Consider the following 24,471-nt stretch of genomic DNA (forward strand, 5'->3'; position numbering starts at 1 on the left):
ATGAAGTCAGTAAATCATGCATTTTAGGCTTCATATACCACAAGTTAAAGCTGTAACTAGCTGAGCTTCAGTCTTTTTTTTTTTCTTTCACCCACGACAACTTAAAAATTACCATCTGGTATCCCATCTGGTCACAGGTCCAATCTTTCATTTTCTTGAGATGCTTTTATATGTCCCACTACAAACTTCATGAGGAGATAGCATTATCTCCTGGAAGTTTATACTACATGGGAATATTGAGAAACTCTGAGAGAGCTGGTTGTAGGGGTAGAAATCTACATTTCTGCTTTTTAATAAATCTATAAAAATAAACTGCTTGCCTTCCAGGTGCTTCCAATGCTGCTGGCCTGCCAAGACTCAGATTTTAAGGGAAGCTGTTGTATTTGCTGCTTCAGGTAAATTCTTGGGTCTTTAGGGACCCTATAAGCTGCAAGAAAACAAAACAAAACAAAACAAACCTATGAAAGTAGCTTGAAATGATTTATAGTCAATGGTCATTCATTTAACCAAGTGAAGATACATCAGACTTAATCATTCGTTTGTGGAATTCATTATTAGAATTAAATAGTCACATAAATAGGTCTTATCTTGATATATTGAAATAAATTGTTATTAGCAAAGGTGTATACTGCTACTGAATTCACTGGGGAGCTAGGTGGGCCAAATGCTGTACCAACACATGCACTTATGGAATAAGGCCATTCAACGCTCATACTAATTTTTACTCATTTCAATGAATAAAAGGTCAGTGTCTCTTTGTAGCTTACTGGCTTGTCCAGAGAAACCTCTCCTCGTTAACCATCCTTTGAAAATATGCTAATGGGAAGCACATTGGAACTTTTCGATTAGAGTTAATGAGTACCTGAAAGGGTATAGCCAAGATTTTCAAACCCATTTAGGAGGGTTGCTAGTTTCCACTACCTGTGGTAAGAATTGAGCATCCATATTTTGGAGGCAACTGTTAAAAATATCACCTTAACTGCAACGCAGAGGACTGAGAAGAGGCTTTGAGGTCATAAGATGAATATTAATATATCAGATGGAGTGAATTCCCATTAATATAACCAGCCCATTATATGGGTACAAATATCTGATAGACTGAGCTTTCATCAAGAAGTGCCCTGCAAAGTGAAGTGTTTTACAAATAAAGGACCATGTAGATAAGCAAAGTAGCTGTATAATTAAATGGATGGAAACTAATAATTCATTTCCCCTGTAATTCTCTTTGCATTTGTTTAACCCCAACAAGGAATAGGGATTAGTAGTGGCAGCATGCAAGTGAGTTAGCCAAGAGCTCCATTTCTCTGAAAAACGTGGGAATTATTTAAGCTTCCAGGAAGGAGAGCATGCATTTATACAGACAATCCCAAGGAAACATATATATATTTTTAAGCTATCTCAAGAGTCTATATCACTTCTGAAGCAAAAAAGCCCTGTGCTTTAGACATTCACTAGCTAAGCCACAACTTTCTCCATCTTGGTTCTGATTTTACTCCTGTTGAAGTTAGTGAGAACAGGATCATAACTAATACATGACTGTGTCAGTCCTTTGGCAATCACACCGAACATTCCCTAAAGCCACATTGTATTGGGCAGGTCCCAGTTACGTGTTTAGTAGTATAAATACATTGAAGCCAAAGGAGATTTGCTTATTCGTACTACCTAATGATCTTGCCCAGGTGTTTACCAGAGACGTTTATTCAGTGTCCATTCTTCAGAAACGGACAGCCACTGCTTATTTCTGATAATGTGTATGTATCTGCTTACGTTAAGATGACGTCTTGTGGTTCTTACAAGATTGTGCGATGGTTGGCGTGATAGCTTTCTAAAAATAATAGCCAGGGCCTTATTGTCATAATGTCATACCTTTTGTGAGTCACAAGAAACCAATGGGTTTCACTACGCTTTATCCATCAAAGCATGAATGTGAAACAATATCTTAGATTATCTTGGAAAATCTCTAGTATAAGAAATGTACCCATGGGTAGGTTTCTGAGATTGGATCCATTCTGATTTATTTTAAAAGAGTTATTAGGCAGTTCCCTTTCAGAATACAATGGGGTAGCCAGCAGGAATAGAATAATTAGCTTTGATTGGGCTAATTATGTTTTATTCAACTAGCTAGTCAAATGAAAATGTTAAGAAAGGCAAGTTCTAATTATAGCATAATTATTAACCATGGGCAGGTCCCATTAGTTTCTAAAACAAATACATACAAGTCTAAGATAAATACACTCCACATAATACTCTATTTGCATATTTCAGCTTTATTAAGGTTTCCTGATAACAGTCTTTTATGAGTAAAATGCATACAGAAACTGGTTCTTGGCTGTGACTGAGAAGAACAAAGTGCAGCTCTAAGGAGGGCATGCAATTGGTGTTAGGCCTACTAAGTTGTATCCACTGCCACTAGTCCAAGAGGACCAGGAGAGTTTCAGTCCCTGCTAGAGTCAGACAGTATTTGTCTAATCCTGTTTAACTAGCTCTGCAAGAGAAAGAATCTGATACTATTCATGGAGGAACTGAATTGTGCGGACTATGGCTGTACCGTATATTTTCCACTGTAATATCTTCATATATCTTTGACAGAAGACTTTACAACAGAAGACTTCACAGCAATTTTTCCACAGGGAAGTGACCAAGAATCTGAGCTATGCGAATCAATGGTTCGAGTCATTGTAATATGTTGCAGGATGTATGCAGGGTTTTGTTTCCTCTTAAGGGAATTAGGAGGTGCTGTAAGGTAAATAAAACGTCTAACAGCTCCACAGGGTCTGCTTCTATTGACAAGCAGGCATGGCCATTTTACTGCCTGAATAAACTAATGTGTAGACGGATGATTAAGGAAGGCTGAATAATCCAGGTGAATTTCCAGACTTTACAAAAGATGTTATTTTTCATGGGTACCTTAGCAAGAAGTTATTTTCTTAAAGAGCGTATAAAAATCATATTACCAAGGGCTAATTTACATGATTGCAAAACAAATTCATAACTTCTTATCAGGAAGACAACATCCCAGTTCCATGGCTGGGATTTTCAAAGAAAAGGGATTTGGGTGCTAAGCATCAATGACTAGGCCAATAATATTTAAAAAGACTAGTTAAATAAGAGATGATATATTAGCTCTCTTGAAAGAGGAGTTACCTCTACCCCCCGCCCTCCCAGTCTGACAAATTTAACTCTCTCCATTAAAACTGCTGTCAATCAGTTATCAAAACCCTTTTAAAATGCCCCAGGAAACAGCCTTTGTGTTCATCTCCAACCTGTTTTGTTTTATATTTTACGGGTTGAGCCTAGGCTGGATATTATCCTGTGGTGTGCCAGGGCTTAACAGATAAATCATCATTGTGATAAAATATTATACCTGAGAAATACTAGGTGTTATTTTCTTAAAGGAATAATATGTTCCTGAATGGTGTGTTTCCATGCCTCCATTAAATTAGCTATAAAAATGCTGGTGTCTAGTACTTTTAAGTAACCTGCTTTTGGAAAATGGTGGTATAAAGAGCTAACATGAGACTGAAACATAAATACACTTTCAGACCCTTCCGCCAATTCATTCCTTATTCAGTCACTCTAAGCTTGATCTATGCTTAAAAGTTTTGCCAGCCTATGTTGGGTAGGAGTATGAAAAAAATATGACATATATAGCTATGAGGGAGAAGCCCTAGGGTAGACACAGTTACACTGGCAATAGAGTACTTTTCCCAGTATGGCTCCTTTTATTCAGGACAGAGATACATTATGCAAACAAAACAATTTTCCATTTAGAGAGGCTTTCCTGTATATCTAAAATGGTAAACCTCTAATACAGAGAAGCCTTTATTTGTTCTTTATGGGAGACCTTAGCAGTAAGCAACCTCTCCAACCTCTTGCATGCGTAATAATATAAATAATGTCTCCTTAATCCTAACACTTGTAATAAATTCAGCTGGCTACCATGCTTTAGAGGAGGCAGAACAATCTGTCCATTTTACTAGAATAGCATGTTTTATAACCCCTATAAAATGAGTGTATTTAGCCTGAGGTTGTAGACAGACATTAGCATGAAGAAGCCCAGCTGAGAAATAGTAAATGATAAGCTTATCAACTGGTTGGCAAGTTACCAGTCACACTACTCGTAAACTCAGACAGAGTGATGTGCTGAAGGTGCTGGGGAAATGGTGTGCATGTACTTCTCGGCTAGTTTCACATTATTGTATAATCAAAGGCACCTAAATGGGCAGTTAGAAAACAAGAGATTAACGCCAAGAGCCCAAATATAATCCCTGAAGTGGCCCCACAAGTATTGCAAGACAAACTACAGCTGTTAGAGCCAAAACCATCTTCTACATTGTCTAGAGGATCAGTTAAACCAGAAGACTAATCTCTGGTCCATATATGCCATCACAACTCTCTTCTACAGTTAAGGTCACACACACAATAACTTTTTTTCATTGTCAGCGTTCTGTAATCAAGTTAGGTAACAGTTAAGTTCATATTTAGACTATCACAATGATGGATTACATTATATGTTACTCGGATGTGTCTGTTAACAGTGATCAGCAGCGAGAGCTTACATTGTTGACATTTAAATGGGATTTTTTAAAGTGTCTGTATTAACCTACTGAGATGCACAGGGACAAGTCACATCTCTCAGTAATGGAAACAACTGCTTGTGGTGAGATTTGGCAGGTTTGTTTTGGTTTGCAGTAAAAGAGGATGAACATTTCTCTTTAAATAAAATCTTAATTTGTGCAGGTGGTGGTGGGTGGAGATTTATAATTTTGGAGTTAGATTGGTCAACATATTTTGCTTTATGGTCATAGAGCTTGCCTGACAGAAATTCAGGGCTTTTTTTTTTAATTCAACAGCACAAAGAGATTCTGTGTCACCCTGCCATATACAGCAGCATGCCTTACACTTGTGGTATAATCTACCAGTCTGGAGTATATTCCAATGTTTCCATAAAAAGCACTATGGTCTAGAGGTACTTTTCTTGCTTTGAATTGAAAATAATTGTTTGACTTTGTCTTCATAAGTATAATTTAGTCATAGAAGAAAGCAAGACAATTATTTTATTGCAGTCACAGTCCATCTGCAAACTTCCCATTCTGTTCCATTGCAGCTTCTGGTTTGACTTTATCTGCGCTAAGCACTGTCCTAAAAAGAAAACCAGCAAAAAGTTAAGGAAATTAAATATGGGCAAGAGGAGACAAGCCAAGTTCATCGCTGGCACAAAGAATGAAGTTATCCCAAGGATTGTAAGCAGAAGCAGGAAACACCGAAAAAGGGCAGTAAGTGATTGTTGTCTGGCTAATTTATGTGTAAGACTCAACAGTGAAACCTGGAAGTGAAAAAATGGAATAGTAACTTTGCATTATAATTATAATTCTGTAATGAAAAGAAAGGATGGGGATGCCCTTACTGACCTTTGTCAACAAACAAAACTCAATTCCTGCTACAGAATTCAAAAAAACTTCGTGATTTTTTTTAAAAAAAAAGCCTCTTTTCAATTACATCATAATGAATGACTCAGCCTTCCCAATAAATCATTTAAGTTTGACCTGTTTGTTACCTCTTTGTTCCAGACTTTTTTTGTTCCTCTCTGTATTATTAACTATTAACTCTAAAGGGCATCATCAAAATTAACATCTTGGATTTGTAACCTGTGTTCTGTCACCCATAGAGTTGGTAGACAAAGGTTCAATGAACTCAGTGTGTTGCCAATATTGTGCATAAGGGATTTTTTTTTCTATATTGCTCAAGCCGTAGCCAGTGATGGATGGGATCCAGCCTGACCTTTTCCTAACCTTTTTTTTTTTAAGTGGTTCCCCTTTGATGTTTCTTGGTTTAAGTACATAATGCATATCTCAATTTTTTGTCTCTTCTACAAAACTATCCATTGCTCTAAAAAAAAAAAGGATTCTGCCCTCCTTTCCTATCACATCCTATATGAAATCCAGATATGCATTTCTATTACTTATTATTAATTTATATTAGAGCAGCACCTAAAGGAAAGATTGTGTTAGGCAGTGTACATAGAGATAGTCCTTGACCATAAGGTCTTCTATGAGAGCCAAAAGGTACAAGATAGGAAATATCATTATCCTCATTTTATGAGTGAGAGACAAGACACAAGGTCACACAGAGCTGGAAACTGAACCCTGATTTCCCAAGTCCTAATATAATGCCTAACACAACATACCATTTTGCCTCACCTGTACAGAATCCCATGCTTCAGCATTGTTACAGCTAGCAAGAGGCAGACTGAATGTGTTAAAAACCAGTCCATATATAAACCTGTGTGAGAGAGATCAGCAAAGCATACATTTTGAATGCCAACCCCTTTCTCTTCTAGAATTTTACCATGCTTGGTTCCAGGATTTTGTCTCAATAATCCTGGTGATTTATTCAAGAAAGCCAATGCTTGAATGATTCTGGAGACTCAACTATCTCAAATAGAGGAAGGACATTTATACTATAATGCAGATCAATTTGTTTTGCTAAAGCATCAGTCCCATGGATAAACTGCAGACTTTGGTCTCTAGGGCCACATCCAGATGAGCGTGAGTGTTTGGTCCTCTGGGGACAAGTAGCAGCGGTGCACCTTACGCTGCAGCTATTTGTCCCCAGGGAATGCCTGTCCCGTGTGCACTTAGGCACGCAGCAAGTCACTCCGAGTGGGGTAGGGGAAGCTGAGCCCTGCCCTGTGCTGGCCCCAGCAGCTTTACCTGGGGTCCTGGGGGCCTCCCGGGGCTACAGCAGTGGTGATCCTGCTGGGCGGTGCCTGGGTGGCAGCCACAATGCAGCTGTGGGCAGCCCAGCTCCTCTTTTCAGTGGCATGCACTGCCCGTGTGTATGCTGCTCCAGTTTTTTTTCTCCGTGGGTTTTTTTGACCCCTGGCCCTTGCAGTGCAGAGAATACCTCACTGTGTGGTATGTGGCACTGCAGGCATGTTTGTGACACCACATGCCGCACTCATCTGGACATGCCCTAGGGCTGTAATCCAGAATTTAAGTATTTATTCTCACAAAGTTAAGGAAATAAATGTTTTGGTCAAAAAGGCTTTGACAGACAGAAGTCTCTCCCACCATGTTACCTCTGAACTGATTTGTTTGCGGATAAATGCTCTTTCAACAGTACTTGCCCGATATATAGTAACTGAGTGAATTCCGGTATTTGTACCAGAGAGAAATCCTAGGCCTTTATTTTATTTCAGGATAGAAATTGACATTAGAACCTACTATAAGTTATCTTAAGGGTTGGTCCATTCATACATTGCTAGTGCATCTGTGTCTCCTAAAGAATATAACGAAGTCCTTGTCTGAAAAATAAACTATGGTTCTGTAAAAGAACAATCTCAACTGCCTTATCAGGAAGAGAGAAACTCAAGTATATGATGCCTATAATTTCCAACCATGGAACCAAAAGAAATAGCAGGTGTCATTGAACCCTAACCATGGGAACCCTAACCAAAGAAATATCAGGTGTCATTGAATCCATCCTAAAACCTCGTTACCCAAAGACCAAGTTAGCTGCCTAAAGGAGGAGTTAGGTTTAGGGTGTTGTGCCACTAGATAGTTTACAGCAGCAATTTATTCCATTTTAAGGCATCAGCCTCATCACAAATTAGGGATTGGTGTGCAGGACCACAGAAGGGGGAGAGAAAAAGGATCTACTACGGGTAGGCACATAGTCTATTTCTACCAATCCAAAGGTTGTTGTTTCCTTGTTTGTACAGTACGATTGGTATGTTGTAGTTGTGATGCTATTCCACATGTCTGGAAGGCACTTCATACCTGAAAGCTTGTCAAACATCTATCCCAACTATACAGATTGCCCAATAAAATATTTCAGAAAAAACCTTTTGCCTCTTGTACAGTTATTAATGCATTTCCTATCTTAATTAGTTGTTATTAGACCATTGGTCTAGAAGCCCTACACATTTCTCATTACTTTCCATAATAAAGCACAGGTGAGAGGTCTGACAGTGAAACATAAAATGAAGATTATTTTTTCATTCCCTAGGATAAAGTGATTATTTGACCAAGCAGAACAGAAACTATTCACACCAGCTTTGGAATGGGGGAAAGGTATGGAAGCCTCTGTTCAGTTCTTTGCCATTCTTGCAATAAAAGATCAAGACATAACCATAAGTCAATTCTAACTAATAAAACTATCTATGCAAGAAAACTCAAAAAGACGTAAAAAAAAAAAAAAAAAAAAAGAGCCTACGCTTTTTTAAAATTTTGCTGATATCCCAGAGGCTACAAGCATCTCACCAGCACCAGCCATTCTTATTACTTCTTTGGTGGATGGTTGTTCTTCACATCATTCCAAAAAAAGTGATGAAATCTCTGTTTTCCTGAGAACAAATATAAACTCTCAGAAGCCCAACAATATATGTTACAAGGTGCTTCAATGAAAAGCAACTTCGTAAAAACAGCATCCTGAGGTTGCGTACTTATTGTTTTCAATTGCTTCCAGATCAAATTTACTCAATTTACCAGTGAATAGATGCTTTTTTCTAATTCCTTGCTTTGAATATTCAAAATAACAGCTGAATGGGAAGCCTAGTTCTTTCTGGACCATACGTCTCCAGCAATAAAAAGCTTATGACTGGAAATTCGTTAACAATTTTGTTGACAGTGTGTGAGCCAGAACAGAATTCAATTCCCGCTCTGACTGCTGTGTTGGTTCTGCAGGGCAAAAGGATTAAAAAGTAGTAAAAAGTAGTAACAATTTATTTTAAAGGTTAGAGTAAATAGATCTGACTTTAAATAGATCTGGCTTTGAACCAACACAGGAAGCAGACTGGTGGCTTACGATGGAAATGCTTGCACATAGCTACTTTTCAGAAAAGAATCTCCTTTTGGGTCTGATCCAAATCTATTTAAAATCAAGGATCGTATTTCTACCGGGTGTTAGTGAGGACTTGAAGACTACAAGCGGACCTCATTTGATTCAGGGCAACAGTACCCCAGCAAATCGCTGAGAATTCATCATTCTTTCTAGTCTGCTCTTAGAGTTTGCATTAGACTTCAGAAACGAAATCCTTTTGAAACAAAGTATTTAGTCATGGTCCAACACACTGTAACTCGAGAATTTATGGCTGCCATGGTTTTGGGCCACTGTGACGAGGGCTTTTCTGGGGATACAATGTTATTAACTGGTGTTTTGAGTCACTGAGGTATTTTTAGAAAAGTTCCTGCAGATGGAATTGTGTTTGTTCAAAGAAGACTCTTTCTTTGCACAGCATGAAGGTACCAGCTTTTTGAGCACTTAGAATCATTTTGTTCTAACTTACTGCATGTGGAATTTATCCTCGTGGAAGTGAACATCCTGAAGCCCAGAAAGAAGTGCCTATTCCCGTTCCCTTTTATCCTCTTGTTGGAACTGCGGTCTCAGTAAGAATGCCATGCTTCTCATGACGGTTGCTGCTATTCCACTACTCGCGGCTGCAACAACAAAATAGAGAGACAAAACGAGTGCAATATCAGCTCTGTTACTCTGGATGCTTTGAGTTTGCAACCAGATTTTCAAACCACTTACGCTTGCCTGGGTGAGGAGCAGGGAAGTTGTCAGTAAAGAAATGCAGAGAGCAAGATCAACTAGGAGAACTCATTGGGCAGGGGAATGTTTGTTGCACCTAATGGAGAAGATGAAAACTCTGGAGAAGATTAAGAGTATATCAAAGAATGATCCAAGGGCTGAAAAATCTGCCTTTCACTTGGTAATTTAAGGAAACTCTATCAGTGCAAATCTACAGCCGTGTCAAGCTGATCAAAGCCTATACCTAGGTAGTCACAGAAAATATCTGTTATTTGGGTTTGTTGACCTAACAGGCAAAGGCGTCATATGATACAAAGACTGGGAACTGATGGTATCAAATTCAAATTCAGTGCATGGAGGTATTTTTTATTAAGAGCAATTAGCCACTGGCTAACCAGTTTATCAGATTAGATGGTTATAATGCTGCCTTCTGGTCATAATCTGTGACTGATTATAACAAGACTCAAAGATTCTGCTGTGAAACGGAGCTGGTGCCTGCACGTTACGTCATCTCTTTCCCACTCGGAGTGATGATGCTTTCATCTAGCAGGGCCAGCCAAGACATTGTGTGCTTGATAAAAATGTGCAGCTGACTTGAATTATGATTCTATTTATGGAGTATCACTACATAAACCTATAGGACGAGATTATAAAATAACATGGGCTTGCTATCATGTGACCAACTACACACATGAGTATTATTACATAGGCAAGCCTAAATCCTTGGGCAAATACGTCAAATTAACCACTGATACATGCAGTTTACCTGATCAGCAACCACAACTTCAACCATTTTGCAGGAAAATTAGGCCTGCATTTTGCAAATGCAGCTCTGCACATGGTTTCAGAAATTCAGCCTAACATATGCTTATTTGTCTATACATTTTATGTGTGTTTCCATTCAAGTGCATCTGGCCTACTGCTTAAAAATACTACTTGGCAATGCAGATTATTTACCTTATCTTTAAATGCCCACCCACATTGAAATAGGGCGTGTTTTATATCATTTGGAACACAGCTGAAGGCAGAACACCGGCTTTTGAAAAGGGATGCTTCTCTTCAGAGGAAGAGGCTGGGAAAAGAAAGGGTGACCAAGAGCTGGAGTAAGATTTTTCCACCTGATATCCCAGAAGCATTTCATACTGCTGGAGTCAGCCCTACGGCGGTTGCTGGCACTGACTACTTTACCACCTGCTTATTTACCAGTGTCCCACCAGAAAGCTGCACAAGATATAGCTTGCCTGTGGCTAATTACTCTTGTAAAATGAAAGAACGTCATCTCCACATTACACAGAGCATCTCATTAAGCCTTTCATAATGTATGATCAAGACAAATTAAAGGAAATTTCCTAAAACAATTTTATGGTCACAGACAATAAAGCTGAGGTATGTCTGGTAAGATTTCTTCACCTAGAATATATTATAAATATACACATAATATTATGCTCTGTGCTTCCTTGAACATAAAGAAAAATCTTTGATTTAATTTAATATGGCTTCCAGAAAAAATGGCTAATATCCTGTCAAGCAGTAAAAAAAACAAACAAAAAAAAACTTTCAAAACCTCCATTAATTAAATTAAATATGCTTCCAGTGTGACTTAGAAAACAAACAAAAATACATCCTGCCTCCTTGTTTTAGCTATTGCAGTCAGAAGCTCTATATTTCTGTCCGTGTTTTCAATATGAGCTAATTGCTAACTCAGAGTAGCGGGGTGTTTTGAAAGAACTTGCAGTCTAAAGCTGATACAACAATACATCATCGCCCCACTTCATACTATTACATCAACGATAGAATTCTAGAAAAATGTGTTTTTGAGGACACAATGAAAAAATCTATCTTTATTGCACCTGGAGTCATTGAAAGTGAACCCCATCGAACCATCAGTTTAATGAGCCACGTGCAAAGATCCTATCAAAGGTGCTGATGTTGAGAGCTAGAAGTTAAGACCAGAAATTGCAAAAGTTCCGTGTGGCTTTCTTGAAGATCGAGGTACAAGAAAAATCTTCAAGGTACGAATGCTTTCAGAGAGGGCAATAGAAATGAGGAAAGACCTTTTCTTGTGTTGTCTTGATTATATCAAAACTTTTGATAGAGTCAAGCATGAGGAGTTAATGCAAATGCTGGAAGAACTGGATATTGAGGGTAAAGAAGTGAGAATTTTAAGAAATGTCTACTGGGGCCAAACAGCAGCAGTGGAGAGAAAAAATGAACTAAGTGATTTCATTTAAGTTAAGAGAGGCATGAGGCAAGGCTGTGTTTTTTCACCTGACTTGTTCAATTTGTACAGTGAGAAAATACAGGTTTCCCTTGCTTTATGCGAGTTCTGTCCGTGCAAATTCGCTCTTATGCGATGCCCCTTTTTATACCAAAAATTCGTTATATGCAAGGAAGTTCACTCTTATGTGATCAGTGCAGTGGAAGCTAGCAGTCAACTGCTTTGTGCAGTGCATTGTGGGAGTGACACACACCAAAATAGTCTCCTGTGTGGATCTGTGCTCCTCGCTTGTTTGCAACGTGTTCCTGTAGTTGCCATCCCCATTATGATAGTGCCCTGTGCTTGTGTGCACCGTCTGCTGTTGGCGAGTACTAAAATTGTCTTGTAAAAGCGGTAAAAATGGGCCTGTGGGGTCAGTTCAGTCGAGGTCTTGGAATGTATCCCTATTTGTTACATTGTAAAGTGGGTTTCCTTCATGCGAATTCGAGTTACGCGCCCATTCCCAGGATCGCATGCACAGCATAAAGCGAGGAAAACCTGTACTGAGGGAGACTGAGGGTTTACCAGGGCTGATCGTTGGCGGACAGAATTTGAACACCTTATGCTATGCTGATGACACAGTCTTAATAGCTGATTCAGAAGAGAAGCTGCAAGGAATTTTAGATAAAATTGTTAGTGAAAGCAAGAAGAAGGGTTTAAGTATCAAGTGTAGAAAAACAGAAAGAAGAACATATCTGCATGCAACATCGAAGTGTAAAAGGAACAAATAAGGCAGGTCAATAAAATTAACTACTTGGAAAGCTGGATAATAGCCAATGGTAAATGTGATTATGAAATAAAATGGAGAATAGGGATGGCAAAAGATGCATTTCTGAAAATGAAAAAGATGTTGACAAATAGTAAAATTTCTATGGGGGCAAAGTTAACAGTTTTGGATTGCTATGTTATACTAGTCCTTATGTATGCATCAGCATGCTGGACAATATCTTCAAGTATGGGAAAGAGAATTGGAGCAAGTGGAATGTGGTTAAGGCTCATCTTGAAGGTATGTTGGATAAGTCACACTTCAAAGGAAGATATTTTGTTAAGAGCAGACTGCAGGAGGAAGCTGCTGATTAACACCAGAAAGAGACCGGTGGAGTTTCTCGGACATGTTATGAGGAAAGAAAAAACTGAAAGTCTGGTCATAACTGGAAAGACTGAAGGAAGGGAAAGATCATGGAAGACAGAGGTTGACTTATGCCAAGAGTCTATCTGAATGGATGAACGTATCGACACTAGAAATTCTGTATGCCTCAAAGAGATCTGTGCAAGACCATGGTCACCAACGTCCTGTTTGGATGTGCTACCTAGAGACAGAGAGAGAGAGACGGTGAAAAAAGCAATGTGATTTTCAAAGTAAAAATCACCACTGTTTTTAAATGCTGTTTGTAAGAGTCAATGCTTTTCCTTTTTTTAATATAGCCACATACTATAGTACCAATATCTAGGGAGAACTCTGATGGGCACCGTCCAAAACAGGCATTGCTCACATGAACGCTGTGCTACTGCCTAAGAAAACCAAACATTTTACCTCGTATGTCCAATGCATTGCATAACAGCATGATAGTCTCCATATTTTTCAGTTGTGAAGAAAAACTACGGGCCAAATACTGTGCGAGCTGGCATGCTATACATGTGGAGAAGTACTGAAGTGCAGAAAGCGAAGTGAGCTTGTGGTCATAAGACTTCACCAAAGTGCTTCTGTTCTTGAAGATCGTGTTTCGTCTATTATTTGCAAAGGCTTGTTATCCATATAGTTTCCTTTGCCATTTATTCAACAGGCCCTCCTTACAATTTTGGTACGTCATGGGTTGCACTTGGTGGCTTTTTGTCCCATTGCTTCACATAAAACTTGCTTGCTTCCATACAAGATATTACATTTTGGAATGGGAAATCCTACCTTGCACCAGGCAACATACTCACTAGAAATGTCTGCGTCCTTCTGCGGCTATTAATGAAAAATAATTTGATAGTAATCGTTATTAACTTACGTGTGCTTACTCTTATTATTATCCTATCATATTCCAGGAGCAAATGCATTAAGTTATGCTGTATCCAAAATAGATTATTTTCAGTAGTAATTTATCCAATATACTCTATTGCAGGGGTTTCCAAAGATTTTATGCTGCGGCGTGGAAGTGGCTGCAGCCCAGCAAACCACGTACCAGCAGTCACAGCCCACCGTGGCCAGGATTTCCAACTGGAAGAAAGGTAAGGATACCTCCAGCCCTCCAGTGAGGGAGTGGGCAAAACCCTGTACTGCTGCAGGCCCTGCGGAAGGAGCCGCGGCCTCTCCACCCGACTCTGGGGGCGCGCAGTTTGCCGGTCCGTGACCATTTCTGGTCCAGCAGCCAACCGTGCTGCGGACCGGCAACCGACCCGCCGCGGCCTGACGCGGGGCCGCGGCCTGGGGATTCAGAACCCCTACACACTTGCATTGCTTGCCCCAAATAAAATAGTCAATACCCTTCCCCTAAGAAAAACTAAATAATTTAAGTAGTTCTACTATGATGAATTAGGGATTCCCTAGCTTCCAATCCCTACGGCTGAAGTTATCTGTCTTCACTGTACCCATCTGATCACCTTTGTTTCTATCTCCTCATTTTTACCTTCAGAACTAATAGGTTTCCAAGTGATTTATTTTTAGCCCTGTATTAAAAAACACGAGAAAATCTCCAGACCAAAAAGCTAGGTCAACAGCATTTCATACAGTTCGCCCTTAAACAAATCCTTCCATTTTGTTTGCATCTTAAAGTTGCTCTGTGTCATTGTTAATCTTAGTTCTTGATGGGCAGGTGAAGAAATAATGCTGTGTGTAAAACGTGGGGCTCCAGACCTACACTCTTTACATTTCCGTACATAAACATTTACCTCATCTCTAACAAGTGGTGACACAAGGCTGTACCGAACGTTATGCAGTGCCATCTGATTACCAAATGAATGAAAGGTAGCCTTCATAACCATAAGGCTCTTGACCTTATAGTGACCCACTCATTCCCACTCTTAAGAGATTTGTGGGAGGAAAAACACTATAACGTTTGTTGAGCTATGTTAACCTTGGAACCGGTTTTCTGAATCTAAAAAAGGGCTCCTTCATATTAGTTAGACTCCTTTTGTTTGCCATCGTTACACTAACCACAGCGGGTATTTTAAAATGCTCAGGTAGTCAGCTCCCACCAGGTCGGCCTTTTGTCCGTTCCTAAAACAGGTTCAAAATGTGGGTCAGATCTTCAGTAATCTCAAAGGTGGCATGAGGGAAACAGCAGGAGATAAGAGAGAGCAGAGAAATGTCAGAGGGAAAGGAGGCAAAAACGATGCCGTAAAATAAAAAAGCTGGTATTTGGTATATAGAACTGTATATTAACTCCGCTAAGACGTCAAAAGAACAACATTCAATGTGGTATATATGTCATGGTTCAATGCTGTTTATGCACAAAGTGAAATGAGGTATTTAAAAGCTGGTGGCGGCATAAAGGGATCGCATTTTTATGCACGTGTCACCTCAGATGAAATCTTCCTATTGTTGCTTCTGTGCGAGTCATCTGGGATTTAGTTCATAGTGTAAGCACGTTCCTTACACAAGCCCTTTTCTGTGAAAATAGACCAAAACACCATACACAAAAGGAATGCTGATTGACACCAGCTGAGGCCTAGCCCGGGCAGTCAGCCTTCAGTCACCCTTGAAAGAGGCAGCTTCAGCTCCTTGCTCCTACCCCAAAGCTCCAGCTGCACCTAGAAGCCACACACAGTGATTATTTTTGTCTGGGCTTTACTCTTTGATTGATGTCTTCTGAGAACAGACAGTTTGCATTAAAGAGCGGGAGAGAGAGAAAAGGAATTAGACAAAAACGCAAGAACACTAAGGCTTATAGAAAAAGATTTAGCCGATAGCAAGGAAGCCATAACTCCTGAAAACGTTAACGCCCAATGCTAGAAGAATAAAGAGCTATTGGATGGCATGAGTCAGACATTTCAACTACACTTCACTAATAGTTATAGAGCAAGAACAACTACCCCCGACTGACACCTCATGCTCAGGTTTGAGAGGTTGTTTTATACTGGTGGCTGCTGCTGGAAGAAAGGCAAAATTGGAATGGTTTTGATTTATTCAGCTATTCAGTTTGATTTGTCATTCACTTTGATTCAGTTATTGATTTATACTAGAGACCGGCATTAGTTGCAACTAGTTGATGTAGAATGGTAACTCAAAGCAATTTTACTTTAGATAAATTTGTCCTGAATACTGTTATCGATTCTACACATCGCCGGAGTCAATAAAACTGCTTCTCCAATGCTCTCACATTCCCAGGAAGCTCATTTTTTCAAGTGACCCTTACAAAACATGCTGAAATGCAAAGATAAAGCCAGGCCAAGCACAAAAAGCAAGCGTTAAATAGAGGTAGTCAGTAATAAAAAGGCAGCTAGCAATTGCAAGGGCTTTCTAATTACTATTCCTCAGTGAAGATATCAGCTAGCTCACCTGATGATCTCAAAGGTTATAGAAGTTTTCTTGAGTACGACAGAATATTGTTCTAGTCTGAAAACATACACGGTAAGGGCAGAGCAGGAAAAATCATGTGCAATAAGCATATCCATATATGTGCCTTGTATTATGCATAGCAAATAATGAAGAATAGCAGAGAGCGTATAGGGGTAAAACACATCCGAGCGGACCTCTATGCATGTTGCTCTTGTATGAAGTCCAAAGATCTGCTACTGCTTTTTCCTGCTAATGCTGCAGTGTCCATGCTTTTAAAAAGAGCAAGAAAGAAAAATTGCTTAAAGTGCCCAACTAGCTTGGGGGAGAGATTGTATTTACATTTTTTCACCTTAAAGGATAACTGCTTTCAATATAAATCAACATGTAGAAGCTAAATGAATAACCTGTAGCTTATAAAACCAGAGCCTCCACTTCTTATGCAGTTCCATGCCTGGCAGTGTATGGAAATTATTTGAAAATATGCAAACTGGTTCATTACATAATTTTCAGACTTGCAAATAATTTATGTGTGACCACAACTGCTTTAAATTTTCCTTTATTTGGTGGTGAGGGTAGACAAGATCTTAAAATTGTTCACATTGTGGCAACCAAAAGCTATTTTTTTTTAACATATGGAATATTTTAATAACTTTTGAAAGCAATTAATAAGAACCCTCTATACAAATACTAGAAAAATCAGGGGAAAATGGAAGTATTTTGAATCCTGCAAAATAGACACAGCTTTCCAAAAATCATTTGTTATTATACTAACTTAAATAGTTAACCTTTGATTTTGTGAAGAATTAGTAAATTTTGGATTAAATTACTACCCTTAACAATGAAGAATACATGTTGAATGATGAACAAGGTATTGCTTTGATTTTACCCATTTCTGGGTTTGGTGTACATAATGGTAGCTGCTTTTTAGGCATTAGCTGTACTACTAGAACGCTGGATTCTTTGGCTATTTCTAGTTGCTCAGAAAAGCTCTTAGATATAAAGACTCCTCTTAGTGACTTAGACATTTGCCTAGGGATGTGATAGACTTCCACTACTTTTAGTCCTTAAATCAAGATTAGCTATCTTTCTAAAAATAACCTGTAGCTCAGAGAAGTTATGGGCCTGGTATAGACCTTACTGGATGAGGTTCTAAGGCCTGTGTTATGTAGGAGGTCAGAGTGGTGATCTGGCCTTCAGATCCATGAATCTAAATGATAATGTTTTAGCTGTCTATAAAGCATGAAATCCACCAAAAAAACCCTCAGAACATCTTAGCTTTTCCTTTCGTCTGACCCACAATCTGTAGCTTTGCCTTTTTGCCACCTTAATTTTGAAGGAAATTAACCTCCCTCCTTACTAATTTTATTCAGATTATTTAAAGTAAACTTTCAGGCCTCAAAGCTCTCTCATTTCAACACTTTCCCGCAACAAGAATTCCAGCTTGAAACAAAAATAATTTTTCTTGCTAACCTTTCAACCTGAAGGGTAAATACAGATGGTTGTAGAGGTTAGATCATGTTAAAAATGGCCACCCAGTCTAACTTAGTTCCCCCAGGTGTGGACCTTACACTTAGGTCCCTAGTTAGGTAGATCTAAGTGTGAACTGTACAGAAGTTCAGGAAGGTTAGATTGATCTAAAAATGACGAACCCGATCTTAGTTAACCCTGCCTCCGAGGTAGTCTTGTTAGATTGATAGTCAAGTTACACTGAGTCCAGTGAGATCTGTCTAAGTGAACTTCTGTACAGTTCCCAGCCAGTCCCAGGGCTAGGAAAGTCCAGCTGCTGGCCCCAGCCCTGAGGCTGAGCTTTTCCAACTGCCACAGGACCACTTTTAGCCCCCTGACCCTTTGCCCCCAGATGGGCAGCCCTCTCCTCCCCTCTGTGGACCAGCCAATCTTGCTGAGCCTGCTAAATTCCTCATCCAGCAAGCCACTCCTGATGCCAGTTTTACCAGCATTCACTGGTGCTGGGAGCTGAGAAAGTAAACTGGGATGGAGGTATGGGTGAGCAGGATGGGGTGAGTTGGTTTGCTGCAGGGGTGGCGGGGGTTATGGGGCTAAGAATAGCCTTTGGTCCTGGGAGGAGAGAGCCCCCTCAATTCCTCCAAGCCCCCCCACCAAAGTGCACTACCTCCCCTCCTCCAATCCCCTCCATGGACCCTACTTAAACCTCTCATGGGCACCACTTGCCCCTCTGATCCCCCTAAGCCCTCCCGTTAGTTCCCCCCCACCTTGACTTGTCTCAGATCAGTGGCCATGTTTAACTTTATCCCCAAATGTCTATACATACCCACAGTTTCTTATTCAGCTTGAAACTTAACTCTAGGGAAGAGGATTTCCCTCATTTTTCTTTGTAGTAGCAGACTACTCACCTACCTGTTGCATTCTGACTCATGCTAAGATCTTCACCTCTGAAGAAACTGTGCAATTGGTTATCTGTACATTCTCAGAGCAATGGGGAGCCCAAAATTCATAAAGTTCTTTCCAGAATCAGGGCCACAGTTTGGGGCAGGGATATTGTACATAGACAAACCCCTTTGCGTGGTGGGGCTTCAGCCAGGTTGGAGCCTCTACGCTTGTCATAATAATGGCATTTGTTAGTAATATAACAAATGCATCTTATTCATTAAATGATTAATTTCTTTCCAAATTACTGGCCCAAGGAAATCTAACACTTTTCACTTTCTCATTCTGGCTCTATATTGCGAGAGAACTTCTATTGCCTAATTTGTAGGGGAAATAAAGCATTCATTGTCTAATTGTCTACTTAAACTAGCATTATTAAATGTGATGGAACAAATACTGATTTAATCAGTTTTATATTGGACAGTAACATACTTGAAGGGAGAATTAGATACAATCAAATCTTCAGAGAACAGAATCATGATGTGTTATAAAACTGGCATAATCCAAATGACTTCACTGCAGATATTTCGGATTTATGCTAGTATAAATAAACTGAAATTGGCCCGGTATGCGTCCATTTCTAACAAACTTCAGTATACTTTCATATCATTGCAAGTTTTCTGGGTAATTGGACAAAATTAGTTATATTAGTAAATTAGAGATGAATTTGACTCTTTTGGGAAGCACGCATTCTGCATCATCTGACTTGCCAACTTCAGCTTTAAGGCAAAGCACTGGCAGTCCTTATCTGGGCTCAGTACTTCACTTATATCCACTGGAGATCAGGCATACAAGGAGATGCACAAAACACACTGTTCACTGAGTTACGCTAGACAGGCAGATTTGTATGTGAATGCTGGAAATACAATGGGCTAGGAATCCTATGTTACTTATGAAACAGGAAAATTCTGCTTGTTTACCTCTGTAGTCCCAGAAAAGGAAAAGAGAGGGCATGTTTATATGGGACACCTCACTGTACATTAGCACAGTTTACTGTTCAGTAAGCACATGCATCTACAAGTGCACATGCTTACGTCACAGTAAACCCACCTGCAAATGCAAGTAGCAAATTTACATGTCAGTAGTTATTGCTTAGTAGTACTCAAGTAGACTCTTGACTGGGAGCAAATCTACTCCTGGTCAGCCAGTCACCAGGGTGTGGGAGATTGCTCCCTGCCCCCAGGAGCTGCCTGCTGCTCAGGTGGGCTCTGTCCCCCAGAGCCCGGGTGGGGACTATGCCCCCCACTCCAAGATTGTGACTGAGGAGAGATGGGGGCTGAGAAATCAAAGTAGCAAGGGGTAGGTTCTCTTCCTGGTTCTGAACTGTGACTGTCTGGGTGTGTCTACATGTGCATTAGATCCAGTTTACTCACAAGCAAACTACTGGCAAGTAAATGCTCCCAGGCAAGTGTCTACACGTGTAGGGAAGTGGGAGTAGATTTGCTATTAAAGGTAGCAAACTGCTTTTGCTTCCTGAGACCCTGCAATGGGCCCCTGCTGCCACCAGGGGGAGCTCTAGCCTCCCCCTGGGTGCTAGCCCAGGGGCTGGCAGGGAGTATCAGATCATGAGACAGCTGTTTCCTGGCCAGGGCTAAGACATTGCTCCCTGCCCCTGGGGGCTGCCTGCTGCAGAGGCGGGGACAATGTCCCCCTGCCTCGGCAGCAGGGAACTCCCAGCTCCGGCTCCCTGATTGGGACAGAGGACTTGGAAAAAGCTGCAGGGGTGGGGCAGGTTCCATCCCTCTTCCCTGATCTGTCGGTGGGGCACATAGTAACTGAGCCCCCAGGTGGGTGGAGACATTGTAGCAAATCTACTCTACACATGTAGATGCCTGCCCATCTATGTTTACTTGTGAGTAGTTTACTCATGAGTAAACAGCTCCCAGAGCTAATGCATGTGTAGACACACCCAAAGAGACAAAGTTCAGGGGTGGGAAGAAAACCTACCTCTTGCTACTTTGTAATCGCTGCTTGCTGCCCCACCAGCAGATCAAGGCAGGGGGCTGGGACCTGCCCATCTCCTGCAGCTATTTCCAAGCCCCGTGCCTTGAAGGGGCTGGGATATGCCCCTGACATGGACAGTTCTCAGTCGCTGGTCCACGATTGCGGGGTGGGGACTGGAGAGCCTGTTCCCTGCTCAGCTCTGTGGGCATGGAGCTGGGTGGGGAACAGGCTGGGGAGCCCGTGCTGGCAGATAAGGACCTCCCAGGCCCTGGAATCACTATAAGATGATGAGACACAATTATAAGATGATGAGACACAGCTAAATTTTTTGGAGAATGGAGCAAGAGGAAACCAATTAAACACTTGCAGTTCTAGAAAAGGGCTGCTACAAGATTCAGTGCAAGAAAGCAAGTAACAGACAAAGCCGTGTACAGTAATGTCCAGCTTAAAGGGGCAGGGGTGGTCTGGAAGCCTGCCTGCAACAAATTCATTTGGGAGTTAAAACTTAGATACTAGGCTCAGCAAAAGGCAGGCTAGAGTTGGGTTAAGCAAACCTTGGTGGGGGGTAGGAGACACTGCCCAGACATCTTAGCTTTGGGCCTTTATAAGTTGAGCACTTTACTAAGCATGTTTTCTTTAATGTTTATTTTCACAGAATTGGTTTGACTGACCTCATGCTTCAAGAATGAAGCCCTGGCATGGAAGTGGCATATCTGTAAGTTAATGTCAACATTCACCGTGCAATCAGAGAGCAAACAGGATTTTATATTGTGGCAAAAGCTGAACTACTATTTGCTTTCATTCCCCATTTTTTGTGTCAGATACAGTAAGAGTTTACAAAAGCAGTAAAAGAATTTAATTATGACTACAAATCCCTCCCCTCTGCAAACAATACCAAGTTTCAGGAGAAAGTCTGTTAGCAGATAACCAAGGACAGGTAGCTAATGATACTGTGAACAGGAAATATGATGATAAAACACACCATAGTGTAGATGTGCTAAGGTAATAAAGGAAGAGGCACTTTATTTTGATTAGAAATTCCTATAGATTATAAAAGTTCCTCCAATCTAGAAATGGATAGAAGCCAGTCTGAGAGATATGGATAGTTTTCACAAACTCACTTTCCACTCACTTATTTAATCACTGTTATTCAGACACCAATACAAATGCGACCTGCTAAGTAAATAACTGCATGAGATTACCCATGTGACAGAGGATGCTCATTTCTCATTGACTCTAAAACTGCAGGAGATCAGGTCTGAGATTATTGTGAACCCATTATGCCCATTGCCATAATTAAGAGGGGTGCAAAAACAAACCCTTGAGGGATTTAGATTTACACCAGGAAACAACGTAAACAACAACAGAACCAGTTATCGGTATACTGCCGCTGCCAGTCTTATTGAAGCAACACCTGCAAAGCATCCCAGGTTGGCAGCGAGATGGAGCTGGTGACCTAATCATCTTTTTCCACCCTAACTTGTCTGATTTTACAAATTGTCAGTCACACCTAAGTGTGATACCATAAAACTCCAGCTATGTGAGAAAGCTGGCAGCACGGTTCAGCTGTGGGAGTTTTCACTTTTATGTGCAACTGTGTCCTCATGGAGTAAATGGAAAAATGAGGGCTTCTTAGGAATAGCATGGGCGGGTGCCTTTCAATATATGAGAAGAGACAAAATCCAGTCATGTAGACAGTTAACAGTTTTGACTAAATATTTTCTGCAGCCTGAATTGGTTTTTTTTGGGGGGGGGGGGTAGAGGGGGAGGCTCAATGACAGACTCCGGCTTGCCAGCTGCTTATGTGTGAGTAGAGACTATTTGGGGTTTCTTTAGGATGCAAAGCTGCCTTCACTTTGTTAGGGGTCCCAGGTGCAAAGCTAAATTCTGCCTCCTTTTATACCCCTATAAAACTGTAGGATTGTGTTCAAGTCAGTGGAGACCCTCTGGATTTATATGATCTACAATACTTAAAAAGGCTCTCATTACCATAATATCTGAATGCTTCACACATTTTAATGCATTAATATGTATACCACACTAAAACAGGAGGAGTTCTGTTACCTCCATGTTGCAGATAGGGATCTGAGCCCAGCAGGACTAAGGGTACAGCTGTATCAGTTCCCTGGTGCTCCAAAGACTGCTGCTCAGCAATGCGGCACTACCATCTATTTCTACTCTGCAGGCACCAAAGCCAGAAACCCTGAATGTGATTTCAGATTCCTGTACCCTTGAGAGCAGCAGCAGGGAACGTCCTGAGAACAGCTTCACCAGTGCAGACTGGGAGGGAGGACAGGGCCATTCTTCTCAGTGGTGGTCATGAGTGCCCTGGAGAAGCAGTATAGACATACACTGAGTGGTTTGTCCAAGGTAAACCAGGAAAGCCTATAGCAGAACTATGACTTGACCCTAAATCTTCCACATTTCAGACTAGTAGACCATAGACGATCCATTCTCTCACTGGACTAAGGGAGCAGGGTTGGCCTTGTACCTCCCAAATTCTGGATTTTGGTGTGGTCCATTCTAAAGAAAAAGTCATTCAAGAAATTTGAAGTAAGAATCCAAGCATAACTTGCCAGAAGTCTGGGGTATTCAAAATTAGATTTTGGTCGAGGTCTTTCTCTACTACATACATATGTTAAGAATGTATATCCACCGCTGACAAGGCTTTCCCAGGTGTTTTCTACTGGGACAAATTCACAGTGGTACAGTTAATCATGATGTTTTTAAGAATATATTTAATCTTCAGATGAAAGGTCCTATAGAGTAGAAAACTGTTTAATAATCAGATCTACAAACCCCAAACCAAGGTTAGGTTCATGAAAGTTCACATACCTTTTCATAAACTCAGGCCAAATGTTGAATGAATCTGAGTCAAGTTATCGTTTTAGATGGAAGTTGTATGTCACTCAGCAAACATTTCCCAAGATTTTGATTCCAGTTTAGGCAAAGCATGACAAGTTTTAGATGAGTTTTTTTGTAGGTTCATTCATCCATGACATCTGAAACTGAATACAAAAATCAGTGGATGCAACCCCACTTAATCAATAAAAAGTTACCGTAAACCACTAAATGATGTTTACCAAGTTTTGGACAGTTCCAGCTTTTTCTGTTTTGTTGAGAAAAAAACAGTATGTGATTGTGTTTTTTCTCAGCTCTTTTAGAGTGTAAGACAGGCCAAGCTGGACAGGCTCGTGAGGAGGGTGGACCTCAACCAGATGTCATTTAACAGAGAAATGTAAAGTGCTCCATCTGGGGAGAAATAATCCACAACATACTTACAGGCTCAGCAGTGCTACACTTGTTAGCACCACAGCTGAACGAGACCTGGGTGTCATGATAGACAACAAAATGAACATGAGCCACCAATGCAATGCCATAGGTGGCAGAGCTAATCAAACACTGGCATGTATCTACCAGGGCATCTCGAGCAAGGCTAAGGATGTCATCCTCCCTCTCTGCTCAGCCTTGGTGAGACCACAGCTGGAGTTCTGCATCCACACTTCAGGAAGGATGTGGAAAAGCTCGAAAGAGTCAAAGGAGGGCCACACACATGATTAGACACCTAGAAACCAGGCAGGTTGTATGAGGAGAGACTGAAAGAGTTGGAACTGTTGAGCATGGAGAAGAAAAGACTTAGAGGGGATTTGGTGGCAAGTATATCAAGGATGTACATCAGGGCCTGGGGGAGCATCTGTTCACCAAAGCCCCCAGTGGAGGACAAGCAATAATGGGCACCAGCTGACTGAGGATTGCTTCAGGCTAGATGTAGGGAAAAACTTCTTTCCAAGTCTTTCCCCAGTACTCTTTCCTGCCATGGCAGAGGGTCCGAGTAGATGATCTACTC

General features: G+C 40.7%; 1 long non-coding RNA gene across 1 annotated transcript; it reads right to left on the reverse strand.

Annotated features, from left to right (window-relative positions):
• Positions 1-24,471, reverse strand: LOC149860053 (uncharacterized). The gene is made up of 3 exons (XR_016443598.1): positions 23,460-24,471; positions 9,290-9,440; positions 1-427 (listed from the first exon to the last, which is right to left on the reverse strand). It is a non-coding gene; the product is annotated as an uncharacterized LOC149860053 (long non-coding RNA).

The sequence above is a fragment of the Crocodylus siamensis genome, chromosome 7 (assembly GCF_052110815.1).
Source record: "Crocodylus siamensis isolate JL-2025a chromosome 7, ASM5211081v1, whole genome shotgun sequence".
Lineage (NCBI taxonomy): Eukaryota > Metazoa > Chordata > Crocodylia > Crocodylidae > Crocodylus > Crocodylus siamensis.